Consider the following 15,459-nt stretch of genomic DNA (forward strand, 5'->3'; position numbering starts at 1 on the left):
TACATATCATAGTTATTGTGCTACATCAAATACAGGAAAAAAGTGCAAGAAATTTTTAAAATTCTGCAGAGGTAAAAACACCTTGGATAAAATTTGTCTACATTTGATTTTAGCCCATATATTGCAGCAGTGAGAGGATGGTTACTTAGGATGAATACAGATGCTTAATAGCACCAGAGGAAAACGCAACCAGCATAGGTATGCATGTCCACAGCACATGAGAAATGGAGGAGCTGGATGTGTATGCATGTCCACAGCAGCAAAAGGTTTAAACTTAGAAGGTGAGGGAGAAATAAGTGTTTGTCGAACATATCTAAATCACACTCATTTTGTACACAAATTTCAACAATTAGTACACAAATGTACTAGAGCAAATTTCAAAACAGTAGTTGAAAATTAATTACTAGACTAAAGCAACATATAATCCAGTTACGAAGAAAATAGAATAAATTAACAACAATGTCAAAAAACAGATTGATGTGCAGCAGCTGGAGACAGTGACTTGCTAAACAGCAAAAGAAGTAAGTAAATGCAATAGTATAAAAGCATGAAGTGACTGTCATAAACTAAACAGTGTCAAAACAATGTTTTTACATGCCTCAAAAGCAAATTTTATATTCTGAGTTTTGAATTATGGCAGTAAGAGATGAGTGTTTAATGAAAGGAAATTGAAAAACTGAGGGTGGCTCAACAACCAATGAGTGGGTTTTGTGTTCAGGTGGATAGTTCAAAAATGGACCAAAGATGTGTTTTCACAGCTTCAAGAGGAAAAAGATAAGACCAAAATGATGACCCATACAGGACCAGTAGGTGAAAACATCAGTATACAACAGAAATCTGTACTTAAACAAATATTAAAATATTACATGCACACTATTAATATAACAACTGTTTTAAATTATTGCTTCGTCTGTCTCACCAAAGAGCCTGGGAACAGAATCTGTCCTTAATCTAGTTTACAGCACTCGAATTCTGGTTTTGCTCTTCATTGTGTATTCATATATAAGACAATCCACAATATACACATAAATGCACACAGCTCTCACCATAATCACACAAAGTCTCTTGTAAGGGCACAAGAGATTGCAAATCCAATGACAAATCCATTAATCAATACTGAATACATTGATACAAGTACTTTCAGGTTCAAGATGAATGAGTTATCTTCTCATCATATCTGTGGTGAATGAATTTGGTATATAGGCATAGAATAGAAAGAAAAGACCTCATGAAAGGAAAAAAATTGTCATTAGTTACAACATACATAGAGCTTACCCATTGTAGTATAGCAGACATTATTGAGAGTAGAAGATATCATTATTAAGCAATGTACAGAGATTCTAAAGAAATATGAAAACACTACTGATGACAGTGCTGCCAAAGTGAAGTTACTAAACACAGCCTTCCAAAATTCCTTCGCCAAAGAAGATGAAGTAAGTATTTCAGAAATTGAACCAAAAACAGCTGCCATCACAAGTAATGTAGAAGTCTTCTAGTCCACACTGTATACCAGGTAGGTTCCTTTCAGAATATGCTGATACTATAGCTCCATACTTAACAATCTGTATGCTCAATGAAAGTTCAGTACACAAAGACTGGAAAGCTGCACTGGTCACACCAGTATTCAAGAAAGGTAGTAAGAGTAATCCACTAAATTGCAGACCCATATCATTAACATCGATATGCAGCAGGATCTGGGAACATATATTGGGTTCAAACATTACGAATTACCACAAAAGGAAATGATGTATTGACACACTGTCCACGCAGATTTAAAAAGCATTGCTCTTGCAAAACAGAACTAGCTCTTTACTTGTGTGAAAAAAGTGTTGAGTGCCATTGACAAGGGATGTCAAATTGATTCTGTACTTCTGGATTTCCAGAAGGCTTTTGACACTGTACTACATGAGCAGCTTGTAGTGAAATTGCTTGCTTATGGAATATCGTCTCAATTATGTGACTGAATTCTTGATTTCCTGTCAGAGAGGTCACAGTTCGTAGTAACTGATGGAAAGTCATTGAGTAAAACAGAAGTGATTTCTGGCATTCCCCAATGGAGTGTTATTGGCCCTTTGCTATTCCTTGTCTATATACATGATTTAGGAGACAATCTGATCAGCTGTCTTAGTTTGTTTACAGAAGATACTGCCATTTATCCACTAATAAAGACTTCATAAGATCAAAACACATTGCAAAATGAATTAGAAAAGATATTTATATGGTTCAAAAACTGGCAATTGACCCTAAATAATGGAAAATATGAGGTCATCCAGATGGGTGCTAAAAGGAATCCATTAAACTTAGGTTACATGATAAATCAGTCAAATCTGAAGGCCATAAATTCAACTAAAAATGTAGGAATTGCAATTATGAAAAACTTAAATCGGAAGGAACACATAGAAACCGTTGTGCGGAAGGCTAACCACAGACTGAGTTTAATTGGTAGGACACTTAGAAAATGTAACAGATCTACGAAAGAGACTGCCTACACTATGCTTGTCCAGCCTCTTTCAGAATACTGCTTTGTGTTGTAGGATCTTGCCAGACGGGATTGGCAGAGTATGTAGAGAAAGTCCCAGGAAAGGAAGCACATCTTGTCTTATTATGAAACAGGGGAGAGATTGTCACCGAAATGATGCAGGATTTGGCATGGACACCACTAAAACAAAGGCATTTCTCGTTGCGGCAGAATCTGCTCACGAAATTTCAATCAACAACTTTCTACTCTGAATGTGAAAATATTTTGTTGATACCAGTCTACATAGGGAGAAACGATCCCCATAATGAAATAAGGAAAAGATGTAGCTTTAATTTTATCTGCACACTGTAAGGCATTGGATTAATAGAGAATTATTGTGGAGGTGGCTCAATGAATCCTCTGCTAGGTATTTAAATGTGATTTGCAGAGTATCCATATAGATGTTAATGTAGAAATATGGAAACATAAAAAAGCATCAATATGCCTACCATGTTTAACCCTTAGTGTATAAACTTGGACTGAAGGAGAAAATTGTGTAAAGCAAAATTCATCAGAGCAAATGATTTTCTTCCATCTCTCCATAGCACTGTCTAGGTTTCATGGCTTTGGCACCATTTTTTCCTGTTATTGGCAAATGAATCACTGAAGAGTGGGTTTCAAACTCCAGCTTTCCCTGGAATTCTCTGCCTATGGTGCTCCATTCCAAGTATTTTTTTGGTGCTGACAGGAATTCACAAGTGCGACATTCAGTTCTGCAGTGACATTTGCAGCTGTTGTTCTCTAATTTCTTGTCACAATCCTCTTCCATAATAATGTGTCATAATCACTAAATACCCTTTTTTGTCCACTTAGTGACTTAGTGAATGATGTTTTTCCACTTTCCTTGCATGGGTTATAAAACTTCGATATGGTGTCTCTTGAAACCCAAAACACTTCAGCTCCCTTGGTTACAGAAGCACCCATCACGCATATATCAGCAATATGGACGTGTTCAAATTCTGTCAGCTCTGAAATAATACACGAACAATTACATAGAACACTTTCTTGACACCAACTGAATCATACATTATATTGAGCACATTGTACAGGTGCTGTTCATGGTCAAATACAACAGCACAGCCTACATGGTTGGCTGACATCTGCATTTGTGTTCAGACATGCATTTATTGTGATGTTTTGGTAGTTTTGTTCAACCCCTGTACCAGCTTGACAGACCATTCTATAGTCACTTCCAACAGGATCTCATAACCAGAGGGTAGTACTCTCTTGTGAACGCACTGAGATGGGAGTGGTTCAATCTGACATGTTTGAAACCTACCTTGAAAGTTTTGCAGGAAAAATAACATGAAGGAAATGCATTATCAAAACTTTAGCTGCTAAGGTGTGTGCAAGTATTTTTTTAAAAAAATTGTTGAAATTACTCATTTTCGTCACTGAGAGAACTGCTTATGACAGCAGTTTGTACAGCCCTTCCTCAGTTGGGACAAGACAACATACAACAATCAAGTGCTAATATCTGGAGTGGCACAAGTGAATTTGGTGCACCTAATCCATATGAAAAGAGTCACATATCATTAATATTAGTATCAACAGCTAAATTGGTGCATATGTAATTCTTGCAAAGCTGACTAGCAGAGGAAAATAAATCAAGGCAGTGTTTGATGTTACATTACAGATTACGTCTGTCAATCGTGACTTTAATATCTTGAAAGGAAATATTTGTTTACACATACATCATTTCACAACAGTCCCTCAAGTACAGTTTGTATGATAACTTTTGATAAACGTATATTTTAGTAACAATGATACTCATAGTCATCACAATAAAGTAAAGTGACATGTGAACAATGAAAACAAACATTTTCTTAACATGAGACGAACCTCAAAATAGAAAAATTATGGCTTTCAGGCATGTAACAGTAATAACTACTTTTACTATGACAGAATTATGATGGAGTAAGAGATGGTCATGGCTGTTGTATAATTACTGCACATTGTAAAATGTGCTGTTGCAAACTGGTAATGCACAAATGACTGAAGTTTAAAAATACTGTTCTGATAAACATCAAATGATGATGAGCTATAGGAAAGTATATTGTGTGACAATTTCCTTAAAAATCTTTTCCACAGTCAAAAAATTTCTTTAGTGAAAGTCACATTAGTTCTTCTGGGTGGAATCTGAATTATACCAACAATCTTTCTGTTGTCCTCCTGCAAGCAGTGTGCGATTTGCAGGGAGGTATTGGGGGGATTTCACCCCCTCTGCATCAGACCATCCCCTCCTCTGGCTTTAATTTATGCATCCCAACCTGGGATGTTTATTTCCCACACACTGGAGTAAAACTTTACACGTAATTTAAATTTGTGGAGCCGAACACTGAAAGTTTTTAATACAGTCTTACTATTAATACTATTAATATGTTTGCTTATTAATTTTGAAAAAGTGTTATGTAGTAGTTAAGCATTTCAAAACATTTAGAACTAAATCATCATTCCCATCTTGTCATTGTTGCTTTCGTCTAAGGTGCATCAACCGTTTACTTGCGAGCTTGCGAATGAAGTAGTGTAGCAGTCGTACTGCAGAGTTGGGTGAGCTGGGGGCTGGAAGTCCCATCCCGGGCCCTGACACAGGGCGGTGACCGTCCAGGTACCTGTGTGAACGTTTACCGTTAGGCCACATTTTCGCAACAGTATGGCGCGGACTAACGCACCTGGGACGAAAGCACACATTACTAAATAACGCACCATACTCTGCTTCTAGTTCCTAGGATACTATTTCATGGATCTTCTTTAAGTACTCTTCTCTTCCACCATCGTTTTCTTTTATTTTGGTTTTCATTTCCGTTGTTAGCTGCACGTGCAAGCACCAAGTAGGCCGACGCTGCGATACTTTATCATCCTTTATACTGCAAGACTGACACACGTATGGCACAAATTCTGTTGCTTTCATATAAATTAATGTGCCACATGCAACATACGCCACAAGATGTTGCCTGTTGTAGCGTGCTACAAGATGATGCACACCACATTTCTGTAGCATGCCACAGTGTTGCAAGACGTCGCCTCAGCATGTACGAGGCTTTAGACACAGGTTTGTATTGTATGATGGATGTGATGTGTTGCATACAAAACTAAAACCTGCAATCAGATCCAAACATCGTGGAAAACTTTGAAGAGGTGTCATCCAGCAGCAAGATGACGCTCGCCAACATTCTGCCAAATGGACAGCCGACGTAGTAAAGGAGTTGAGATTCGAGGTGCTGGAACATCCACCACACAGTACAGACCTGGCTCCAAGTGATTTTCACATGTTTGGACCCTTAAGGGAAGCACTACAGGGAAGAAAATTTGAAAGTGATGAAGACGTCATTGCTGCGGTGCAAAAGTGGTTACAGATGCAACCGAAAAACATATTTTCTGATAAAATAAAAAGAAAAAACTCGTAAAAGGTTGGGAAAACTGCATTGAAGTCCAGGGAGGTTACGTAGAAAAATAACGCATGTTTCAGTTTTCTATCATCAGAACAAGTACAGTTTTTCACAAATGTGCCTTTACTTTTTGAATTCCCGTCGTATACCTGTATGTAGACGATTTTGTAAATAAGCTTTACCCATAATGTACTTTTGAAGATATAACAAGGGATGGCTTTTCTGATAGTGCATAAGGGTGAGTAGTGAGTTTTGGCATTAATATCTATTTATAAACAACAATTTAACCATGGGTAACACCATGGTCCAAGCTAGTAACATATGTAATTATATTAACCCCCTAAGACATCCCCCCCATTGGTAAAAGCACAAATTGCACACTGCCTGCAAGACAGAGGTATTGTTATGCCCAGGCCAAAAGTCCAACAAAAGCAATGAATTAATCTCTGCAGCTGGTTAAAAACCATTTCACATATAATTTTGAAAATTATTCATTCTTGTTTTTCCAGACATTTTATAGGTAAATCACAAGATTTTGGCCATTAAATAGTCCTTTCTTTATTTTTGGTCCTGTTATGCCTTAAGGTTCCCAATGACAGATATAAAACTGCAGAAAAGTAATCCACTCATGCATATCACTGTCATTGTTGTATACGACTGTGTCATAACATTAATTGATTGCACAGCAGACACTGTCTTTTTTCCCCCTAAAATGATAAAATGTGGTTTGCTCACAGCTCTTTCATACAACCTGATTGACTGGCATAAGACACAACACATGTCACAATAATAGGATGCTTCATATTCATATCATCTATGAATTAATGGCATAGCCTTTACGCTTCTACTATTTTAGTCAGAAAATTTCCACTTCTCAATCATGATGCCACATGCTTAACTTAGAACTATCTGAGGCGACTCTTTCCATCTCTTGAACTGACAGTTTTCACTCATTATGAGCTCTTCACTTCCAGTCTCTTTCAATTTTCTATGCCAGGATTTCTCAGTATCCAGTTATTTCAGTGCCTCTTGTAGCTAAGAAAACTTAAAGAGTTTATGTTCCTTCTTGTGATTTTCTGCAAGATTCCAGTTTCTCTTATTGTCTCAGATAATTCTTAATTTTTGATGATTCTTTTTTAATGGTTCTTTTTATCAGGATGCTTGAAAATGTCCTTAGACTGAACTGAGTGACAGCACATCAAATAAAGTACAGTGGTCCATTGCAGAGTAGATATAACCACTAAACCTTCTGAAAACTGTTGGTGTTTACACGTTTCAGAATCACTTGTGATGTTTAAAAAGGACTATTTCTTGCAAAAATTGTCCTTGTGTTTACCACAGTCATTTATTGTGAAGTGCAGCAGGCCTTTACAACTTTGTAAATGTTGATAGAAATACTCTTCTACTCTGCAACTTCACTTTCCACTGGTTAGAGTTTGCATAACTAGGTATTCCTTACACACATACTTACAAGGAACCCCTAGAATGTGAGGTTGCAGAAGGCCAATGATGTTTATGGCATTCAAAAGCCCACATACTGTCTATAATGGAACAACGAGACTGGATGCTAATGGTAATAGGGGGCAGGACTGGAGGCAAACAATGGTGAGAACAGCATGGGGATACAGAGTATAGTTGAACTGGTTAGTCAATGAGCAACTCAAAACATTGCTACAGTGCTAGTGGTGTTGATACAAAACAGTGCAATGGAAATTATTAACAAGTAAACATTGAATTATATATACAACAACAGTTGCCAAAGTTGATATTTTCTCAGAAAGGAATCCAAGCAATTTCACAGAGTGAGAAAGAAGTGGCAAATGAAATATTAATGTTTCTGTAAGAAAAGTCAGTGGATTGTGTGGCGTCATATATGCTCGACTGTCTGAACAATGTACATGAGAAGGGCAATGATGACAATACATGGTCAATAAGTGCAAGTGATACTGAAGGAGGTGCCGTGCTATGTAGTTTATACTTGTCAGACCAGGAGCCACAAATCTCATCTCCAGTGAAATGTAGTAAAGGACAATTGTTGTCAAAAGTGCTGGTACTAAACATAACTATGTACATGGAAGGTTATGGGTGGCTGACTGTGCAGTGTATAAGAAAAACTATGGATGTTCCAGGAAGGAGAAGGTGCCCTTGTTACAAAAAACTGGTGTTCGCACATACAGAATGCTCCATACAATTTATAGGATGTTCATGATAGTGATCTACTATCTTATGCACATCAAATTGCACATGACATAGATTACAGTGATTTCAAGGGAAGCAGTAAAATGGTTCCATAACACCAGACAGTGATGCAAAACTGAAAAGTGTAAGGTAATGAAATTTTGAACAAAGCGTCATCTTTGCCGACAATGCCAGCAAACTGTGGACTTGGTCCAGAAATTTGCAGATGAGAAAAACAAACTTAACCCATCATTCAATAAGGAATTTATTTTCAACTCTAACCAATCAGGATTTGAAGAGGAAATGTATATGAAAGGAACCCTGGAAATCAGAGGTACCAAGAATGTTGTATCAAGATCAACTAACATCCAGCCCTTAACGCATTCGTATATAATTATGTCGACTGTTAATCTCGATAGTAAATTGGCTGTAAAGTTATATATTGTGATGTGAGAAGTTGGAGGTGCTCTGCCCCCTTTGAAACTTTTTGTGTGCAAGATCTTGCAATGCCAGTAGGGAACTGATACATCACAGCAAGTAAGAATGGGAAAATGGATGTAAGAGCACTACACCGATGGTCTGAGCACTGCTTTTAGCCAATAGCTGTCCAAAATAGCTTTTTCTGTCTTGATTCCTGATCTGTGTATATAAATTATACTCTTTAGAGCAAACTCTCTTTGCTGAAAAGTGTATGATGTTGCAATTCATACCACCTGAGCCACTGGACAAATTCAGCCTCTGCGTGTTTGTTTTTTGTGCCTACAAAACATATTATTGTACTATCTACAGATATACCTTAAAGGATAGCCAGTTTTGGAATAAGCTTCACAACAGACTATTTCGCATTCAATTGCGTGCCATCACATTCCAGCAGTTCTCATAACCCTATTACATCAATACAATTCATTATGCATTTCTTAAGAATGGGCACCTAGCTAAATGTCCTCCACAGTTTGTAGCCTCCAAGGAATTCACCTTCAATCTTGATAGTGTCAACCTTTGTTATCACTGTGTGGCACCATTTTTAATTTTGTGTTTATGGTGTAAGTTAGTGGTTTATTTTGAACATTTCTTGAACGTCAACAATGTCTGTTATTTTATATGTAATACATACATTTCATTGGAGGTTGACCTCTGGATCTCCCCGCACTCATTTTCTGTCACTCTCCAATGCACATGGTGAGTCATTGGTAGCTAATATTTTTATTTTTTATAAATTATATATTTTAAAACAGCACTTTCAGATAAGCCTCACTACAGATAACTTGTGACCTTTCTATGAAGGGGTTCCCTGTTAGACAATTCTTCTGACACCACTGCAATGTGTTCCAGCTCTTCCAAATTGCACCTACAGCAGTTAAGCTTCCCAGTACAGCTCCAGCAGTATGTGCAGAAACAATATGTTAAGTTCTTAAAGTTCTTACTTACCTGGGAATTATTAAGGTGTTTGTTTTGCAGAACTTCCTCCTCTTGTGATGCATGCTGTATAGGTCCCATCATTGACAGTTCAAGCTAACAAGGAAAATTTAAATTCTATTAGTTCTCAAATTTATAAGTTAAGTTTAATATAAACAATTAACAGAAATAAATATTTTAATTTGATTCTTTCTGATCTCTAGACAGCATACAAAATGGAAATATTTCAAAACAAAAATGGCTTTTGATTTGCTGCACAAATCAATTTCCACAAAATTCAAATAAATTTAATAATCTGTGACCTTTGTCTGCCATGAGACATTGTGTGCCTAAACTGAGAAAAATGCAAGATGGCAGAACTTGTCCCAGTAATACTTCCTACCTCATCTCCCTGCCACATCTAGTATTTTAGCAGGTATTAAAATGAAGCAACCAATTACTTGAACGGCATTAAAATGGTGTCATGTTCAAAGATATACACTATTTACAAAAACTTTTTGTAAGTTTTACTTGAATTGCATAAAAATGTGTCATGTTCAAAGATATTTGCCTTCGAATTGTGTAATATTACATATGTTCAAAGATAAATGTCAGTACTACAATATTTCAGTGTCAAAACAACATGCAAGTGTCGCTTCAATTGGGGGCATTTTCAAGGATATTTACTCAAAAAATTTTGCAATTTTATGCCATTCACTACTCTCTCTCTGTCTCTCTCTCTCTCTCTCTCTCTCTCTCTCTCTCTCTCTCTCTCTCTCACACACACACACACACACACACACACACACACACACACACACACACGCAAAGAGACTACATAAAAATCCACGTCTGCATCTCACCTCTCTCCCTATATATGTCAAATAATGTACTACCTAGTCATTAAATCACATCTCACATGTACGTGGATAATATCAAACATTACATAAAGTATTTCTGCATCTACCTCATCATCACTATAATCAGTAAATTTTGTGTACCACAAACACTTTGCTGCCTCATCAAATTTCCATTCTCATTTTATGTAATGATTATTTTAATGAGTCATCAAAATTGTAATATATTGCAGAGGCAATGGGAGGGAAACACACACACACACAAACACACACACACACACACACACAGTGTTATACAGGGTGAGTCACCTAACGTTACCGCTGGATATATTTCGTAAACCACATTAAATACTGACGAACTGATTCCACAGACCGAACGTGAGGATAGGGACTAGTGTAATTTTTTAATACAAACCATACAAAAATGCACAGAAGTATGTTTTTTAACACAAACCTACATTTTTTTAAATGGAAACATGTTAGTTTTGTTAGCACATTGGAACATATAAACAAATACGTAATCAGTGTCATTTGTTGCATTGTAAACTGTTAATTACATCCGGAGATATTGTAACCTAAAGTTGACGCTTGAAACCTCTGACGTTCAGTTACATGTTGTGACAAACACGGGCCACGGTCGCCGAGCAGCATCTGCAGGGACATGTTTACAATGGCGACCATGTTTACAAGTGTGGCTGTAGTGCACTGTTGTGGTTTGGTCTAGCTGTCGCAGTGTCCGCATGTAGCGCTTGCTGCTATTGTTATTCTGCATTCGTCTCCGCACGCAGACCAACTGTAGTACACCGTGTTACCAGACGTCTGTGATAGTGTAGTGTTGTAGGAACTGTGACCATGGTGTATTCGAACTCTGAAAAGGCGGAGATGATACTCATCTATGGCGAGTGTCGATGAAATGCAGCTGAAGCCTGCAGGGTGTATGCAGAACGGTACCCAGACAGAGAGCATCCAATGTGCTGCACATTGGAAAACATCTACCGCCAACTGTATGCAACAGGTATGGTCATAGCACGCAAACAGGTCTGTAACAGGCCCGTCACAGGAGAAGCGGGTGCAGTTGGTGTGTTAGCTGCTGTTGCCATGAACCCACACATGAGTACATGGGACATTGCAAGAGCCGGTGGACTGAGTAAAAGTAGTGTCATGCGCATACTGCATCGTCACTGCTTTCACCCGTTTCATGTGTCGCTACATCAGCAATTACATGGTGATGACTTTAATCATCGAGCGCAATTCTGTCAATGGACATTAACAGAGAATGCGTTGCAGTTCTACCTGTTTACCGATGAAGCAGGTTTCACAAACCATGGGGCAGTGAGTCTACGAAACATGCATTACTGGACCATGGACAATCCTCGCTGTCTCAGACAGGTAGAGCGACAGCGACCGTGGACTGTAAATGTATGGTGTGGAATCATTGGCGACGACCTCATTGGTCCTCACTTCATCGAAGGGACCCAACCAGCTGCAACATACATCACATTTCTCCAGAATGATCTTCCAACGTTGCTCCAAAATGTCCCACTGGAAACACGTCGACGTATGTGGTATCAGCATGATGGTGCACTTGCACATTCCGCAATTAACACTAGGCTGACCCTTGACAGGATGTTCAATGGGCGTTTCATAGGACGTGGAGGACGCATAAATCGGCCAGCCCATTCTCCTGATCTTACACCTCTGGACTTCATTCTGTGGGGTACGTTAAAGGAGAATGTGTACCGTGATGTGCCTACAACCCCAGAGGATATGAAACAATGTATTGTGGCAGCCAGCGGCGACATTACACCAGATGCACTGTGGCGTGTACGACATTCATTACGGCAGAGATTGCAATTGTCTGCAGCAAATGATGGCCACCACATTGAACATCTATTGGCCTGACATGTCAGGACACACTCTATTCCACTCCATAATTGAAAACGGAAACCACGTGTGTACATGTACCTCACCCCTCATCGTAATGTACATGTGCGTCAGTGAAAAAGACCAATAAAAAGGTGTTAGCATGTGGACGCAATGTACTGTTCCAGTCTCTTCTGTACCTAAGGTCCATCACCATTCCCTTTGGATCCCTACGTAATTCGGTGCTCTCCGATACACACGATCGAACAGCAGAGGAGTGGTACTCAAGGGTCAACTTTAGGTTACAATATCTCCGGATGTAATTAACGTTTTACAATGCAACAAATGGCAGTGATTACGTATTTGTTTATATGTTAAGATGTGCTAATGAAACTAATGGGGCTCCATTTAAAAAAATGTAGGTTTGTGTTAAAAAACATACTTCCGTGCATTTTTTTATGGTTTGTATTAACCAATTACACGTTCGGTCTGTGAAATCGATTCGTCAGTATTTGATGTGGTTTACGAAATATATCCAGTGGTAATGTTAGGTGACTCACCCTATATATATATATATATATATATATATATATATATATATATATATATATATATATATATATATATATATATATATATATATATATATATATATATATATATATATATAAAAAAACAAAGATGATGTGACTTATCGAACGAAAGCGCTGGCAGGTCGATAGACACACAAACAAACACACAACATTCTAGCTTTCGCAACAAACGGTTGCTTCGTCAGGAAAGAGGGAAGGAGAGGAAAAGACGAAAGGAAGTGGGTTTTAAGGGAGAGGGTAAGGAGTCATTCCAATCCCGGGAGCGGAAAGACTTACCTTGGGGGAAAAAAGGACGGGTATACACTCGCACACACACACACATATCCATCCACACATATACAGACACAAGCAGTCATATTTAAATATGTCTGCTTGTGTCTGTATATGTGTGGATGGATATGTGTGTGTGTGCGAGTGTATACCCGTCCTTTTTTCCCCCAAGGTAAGTCTTTCCGCTCCCGGGATTGGAATGACTCCTTACCCTCTCCCTTCAAACCCACTTCCCTTCGTCTTTCCCTCTCATTCCCTCTTTCCTGATGAAGCAACCGTTTGTTGCGAAAGCTAGAATTTTGCGTGTATGTTTGTGTTTGTTTGTGTCTCTATCGACCTGCCAGCGCTTTCGTTCGGTAAGTCACATCATCTTTGTTTTTAGATATATTTTTCCCATGTGGAATGTTTCCCTCTATATATATATATATATATATATATATATATATATATATATAATTTTTCCCCCCCCCCTCATGCACTATAGACGTATGTCCTCTGTCGTCTGTCCATCACCCTCATTGCTCACAGCCTCTCTCAGATTCCCACTGGAGTTAATTAGTTAGGACGAATAGTACATCTGCACTGGATGGTCATTAATAGCCATCAAGGCACAGCTATTTATATGAGTGATGCCTGTTCTTTTGGACATGTCATAAAGAACCGACAACACACATATAAATATGTTTTATTACATTTTTTTCTCCCATCTTCTTTTTTTTCCAATTTATCTTTCAATGTATGAAATGTTCTCATATGCAAATTCTCATTCTGCAAGTGAGTCTTAACCACTAATTTGGCAGATAATTCTAGCAATTATAGATGCTTTGTGAAGCTCTCCTTCATTAAGTATTATTTCATTACTACATCAATTATTGTCCACTGCTTTCAAAGCTAGCATGGGAGCTAATCACCCTACAAACTCATTTGTATTATTTCAGTAAAAAAATCAAATGTACTGGTAATCTGGTGGAGTCCAAATGTCAAGCATATTTCCGATCAGTTACTGATATGTATGTCATCACCCACCAGTACATACTTACCACCATTTTTTTTTCTTTCTAAAGCAGTCTTCACCACATTGATATGGCCTCTGCAGGAGAAGCAGTTTTGTTTATGAACATTGTTAGCCCTCAGAATGTCTCAATAATTTCAAATCTTTTGTACTGTGCAACTGTTTCTGGAAGGTTTCATTTTTAACAATAAATTATACAACGCCATCATTGCCCAATATCTTAGCCTTTGAATTACTAAATCATTCCTTCAAATCTAATAGTAAATCAACAATCATCCACACTGTTGTTATAAGATCAAATCTGATGCTTTATTCAGTATCACACATTTCGTCTGTTGGTTTACTAAAAATGATGTTGCGAGTTTACCCTGAGTCTCTGCCAAAATTATCTTTTGTGACTCTTTTTCATTTCCATCACTATTTTTCTGGATGTATTCTTCTTCTTCAGCCGGCCGCAGTGGTCTAGCGGTTCTAGGCACTCAGTCCAGAACCGCGGGACTGCTACGGTCGCAGGTTCGAATCCTGCCTCGGGCATGGATGTGTGTGATGTCCTTAGGTTAGTTAGGTTTAAGTAGTTCTAAGTTCTAGGGGACTGATGACCACAGGTGTTAAGTCCCATAGTGCTCAGAGCCATTTGAACCAATCTTCTTCTTCATCTTCTGCATTCATAAATACTTTGTTTTCTCTATCCCCATGTCCTTCATCTTGGTCTGTCATCTTATCCTTTTAGAATAGCTGTCTTTCTTGAATCATTTTCTTTAGCAATTGAGATTTATGTCTAAATGCTCTTTTCAGTGTAGACTCATTTTGAGCTTGGCATTCTTCCACAAATTCCAATAACCTGCATATGTTTTGTTAAGATTTCAGCACCCACCTTTTAAGACTAACGTTTTGTCCATTGGAACTGAGGGACACATTGACAACTGCAATGCTCAATCTGAACTGATTATATTCAAACATCTCAATTTATACCATAGTTTAAAACTGCTCATCTGTAGCAGATGATGATAAATACAAATATAATATTTGAAATTGATTTGATAACAACTGTTATTTAAATCATCATCTTTATGTATAACTATAATTATGTATTCATTATCAGTATACTTGTTAGTACATAAGTGAATTAACATGATCACCGAATACATGATTCAGATTACATTCATCATATTTGAAAAGGATAATTCCATTAGCAATGTCTCTAATCAACATATTCAGAATTTTGCTTAATGTCTGACACAGATAAAAGATCCCTACACTATAATGGTGACCCATAAAAAGGTATGCCATAAGTGACTTAGGCATCCTTGGTGTACTGAAGCAACTTATATCACCTAATAAAGGCATGGTCTCCAGTCCATACTGTATCCCAGTTATGTACCTT

This window comes from Schistocerca piceifrons, chromosome X, assembly GCF_021461385.2.
Source record: "Schistocerca piceifrons isolate TAMUIC-IGC-003096 chromosome X, iqSchPice1.1, whole genome shotgun sequence".
NCBI lineage: Eukaryota > Metazoa > Arthropoda > Insecta > Orthoptera > Acrididae > Schistocerca > Schistocerca piceifrons.